Source organism: Microplitis demolitor, chromosome 8 (genome assembly GCF_026212275.2).
Source record: "Microplitis demolitor isolate Queensland-Clemson2020A chromosome 8, iyMicDemo2.1a, whole genome shotgun sequence".
In the NCBI taxonomy this organism is placed as follows: Eukaryota; Metazoa; Arthropoda; class Insecta; order Hymenoptera; family Braconidae; genus Microplitis; species Microplitis demolitor.
The window spans coordinates 9,376,745-9,380,806 of NC_068552.1; positions in this window are offsets into that span (position 1 = coordinate 9,376,745).

Here is a 4,062-nt window from a genome sequence, read left to right on the forward strand (position 1 = left end):
AAAAGTGATTACAATTGTTGTTAGTGCTGATCAGAATACACAGAAAAAAATTGTATTATTAAATATCTACCAAATACAACAAATTCATTAATACCCTTCACAATAATTAATGAAACTGAGTGGCATTTTATAGCAGTCCATAGAAAACTTAATTCGTCAACATTTGATGAAGGAACATGGGAAGGTGTGCGTATGATTCAAGTTGAAGTAGATTCAAATATCATTTACTCAACCGTTGATAGTTCGTACGAAAGACAAGATCCTATTAATATTTAGGAAACAGCCAACAATAATAGTATTAATAAGTCTATTACGTCAAATATACGAACGATTCTAAGTCAAATACATTGAAGCACATCTTTTTTTGCAATACATAATGTATTAAAAAATAATCAAAAAATTATTTCAGAAACTCATGACAATATTAAAAATATTTTTATCACTGATAATAAGAATATAATTAAGAAAAATTATTCTCCAAAGAAATATGTACCGATAAAATGGTTTCCAAAAATTCTTTTAAATATTTTTGAAATAGATAATGTTGAACCTGATGGAAATTGTTTCTTTCGATCAATTGTTGAACTCATTTTAAACGACGAAGAAAGATTCTATGAAATCGAAATTTTTATTTTTTATCATGTCATGATGAATTTTTATGAAGTATTGCGCTCAACGAAGGAAATTGAAGTTCGAAACGGTAATGAAGATAGTGACATATTAGACAATCAAAGTATAGACGATTTTCTGAGGATGATTGCTGCTGACGGAGTATGGGGTAACGAAGGTTCAATTGTTGCACTGAGCCTTGCTGTAGAAGCCAAATTGTTACTATTTTTGGTTTATGGCATCTCACAACAATTACGGCTAATTATCGAAGCAAAACCTATGACTACAAAATCAGTAAAAATATTGACAATAATATACACAGACAAGACTCATTTCTATGTTAGTCGATTAAAATATGATACTGATATTAACCAGTATATAAAAATTAATCGAAAAGAAATGAACAATCTGACACATATTGAGTATAGTATCAATAAATTATATCAAACAAATTTGAGTGAATATAATCGAATAATAAAAAATAAACAATAACTATTAATCCAGAACATTTTAAATGTGAGAAATAATAAGAAACAATTTAAACAACATATTAAAAAAGTAAATCTATGATAATTTACAATGAAATAGTATATAAATCCAAAATATTAGAAGTACAGGAGAAAAAGGATGATCCCACATCGGTAATGTATAGAATGGATGTTTCCTTTAAAACTAAGGTAAATATTACTAAATTATAATAATAATAAATGTTACATTATGTTGGTTGTTAAATTACTTAGAAAAAAATAAAAACGAAATATGAAAGATAATAATAAAAAATTAAATGATATCGAACATACGTACGATACAGAAAAAATTGAAAAAAAAAATGAAAGACATAAAATATAAACACAGAAATCATTGAAAGAATACATTTTGAAAAAGAAAAATATAAATATGAATAAATATAATATGACAAATTGAAATAATCCAATCCATTAGTACTGAATTATAACGTGCAATATATCTTTGTAAACTTCTAGTTAATAGTTGATGATGGGATCACACAGAGGACATTGAAGGATCGATTGATTCCAAAATCAACAGATAGTTTAGGAATGGAGAACTTCTCAACCAATCATTGAGTTTTCGAGTTTGAAATAGCATTGATAGTATCATGATAAGTAGAATATATATTTACAATAATAAAGGAAAATATAAAAAGCAAATAATCGAAATCAATTAAAATATCCATAAAAATTTCATCAGTTCATTCAGCAAGTTCATCGTTTAACAAGGTGGAAACTGAAAGGAAAAAGCCATGAGCAGTACCATAAACCTGACGCAGATATTAAAGTCAAGATCTCAGTGATCATATCGGAATGACATATAGCATCCGGAAAATATAACATTTTGAAATATAAACTAATTGTTTACTGAAAAATTGGAAATGGATAAAATCTGAATTGAAATTTTGTGTTTGCAATAGACTAATGAATGACCATTTATGGGAAATGAACAAACAAACAAAGAAATTTTGAGTGAAGTATGATAAAAAATAAGTTACATTGAGTAAAATGATTGTTACGTGTGAAATAGCTGTATAATTATAACCATGGTATTAATATAATAATTGATATTATTCATGTTATTATAATATCGTATTATTTATAAACTGTCCATAAAAAGTAATTTATTATACACGCTTAAATTGAAATGTTTGAATTAGAAAAGTGTTATGGCGTAATAATATATATTCAATCTACTTAGAAATTTATTGATGGATTCAGTAGTTCAATTTCTACTCAATCTATTGGGAGTAGGAGAACCAATGCAATAGCAAAATTTCATCTTACAAGTGGTAAAAAGTAATTTTATTGGTCAAGGCACATATATAGGCATGAAAATGAAAGCTTATCTGAAGTGCTTTTAGATTAATTTTATAGAGAGTCGATAAGCTATAGCCTTTAAAAAAATTTCTAAGAAAGAAGTAGTAAAAATATGAATTTTTGACATTTTGACAATTTTGGAATACTATAAATTCTAAAAAAATAGACCGATCGAGCTCATTTTTCGAACTCGATCAAGGTAATTACCCACAAAATACGAGTACTTAGTTTTAAAGCGATCGGATTAAAATTTTGGCAATAATCGAAGTGACAACCTGCATAAAATTAGTTTTTATAATATTTTGTAAATTTTCAAAATCATTTATCTATTAGAAAAAGTGGAATTGAATTGGCTCATCTTCGAACTTATCCAAGGTAATCGTCTATAGAATAAGTATACTGAGATTTATTAAGTTCGGTGTAGAATTGTGGACGCTATCGTTGGCGAACAGCGCGTTATATTATATATATATATATATATATATATATATATATATATATATATATATATATATATATATATATATATATATATATATATATATAAACTTTTGAACCAAATGTATGTTCTGACTTATTAAAATTATAAAATCGAAAATTCATAAAATTAAAACACTAGAAAATTACGGTAAAATTGTGCCGAGTAAAATTTAAGAACGGATTATTTTGTCAGTAAATTGAGTTGAATATTGTATAACGTTAACCGTAATTAATTTCCGCGACGGAGACGCGGATTAACCGGTAAACCGTATGCGGTCACCCACGTGTGAAAATAAAAATAATAAATAATAATAAATAAATGATTTTAAATGTTTTCTCCAAATTAAAATAAATAATAAGTTATAAACAATGATGAAATTATAAATAATAAACTCTCGGAGTGCCTGAACCAGCTCCTCAGGCTGGGTTAGTGCACGCAGGCGCCAGACCGTTTATCCCAAAACGGACAAAATTAAATTCAGGGGGAAAATCTGCGAGGAAAATCCGAGCAAGTGACACACGACAAAGCGGACAACAATTGAGAAAAATAAAGTAAAATGAATAATAATAGAAAAAAAGAAAAATAGTAAATATATAATAAATAATTAAATTACAAATAATAAATAAATCAGAAAAAGTAAATAAAGTAATAGGGAAAAGATCCAGGAAAATAAATATGAAATTTTCCCCGATGGCTGTTGGTTTCCGTATTTATATTGAAACAATACTCAATATGATTAATATTACTTTACAATAAATAATTTTGTTAAATTTTCCACAATAAAGACACTCGGTGGTAATAAAAAAAAAATAATATTACATAAATTAAATCAAACACAAATATAATTTAATTTAATTAACACTGTTAATTAAATTATTAAATAAAAAAAAGGAACCAATTATTTTCTTAAATTTTCAGACAAAATAAAAATAATAATTTTGCTTAGTTTTATCTCTCAACACGCTTGAGAGAGAGAAAGACACGGAATATTTCCTCACTCACACTTAACAAAAAAAAAGAAATGAATTCCTCTATATGAAACCAATTTGTAAATTTTTAAATAAAAATCTCAATAATAATTTATATGACCGCTGGGGTACCAGATAATCAAAATAAAATAATACAATGCTTTGCAATTATGTT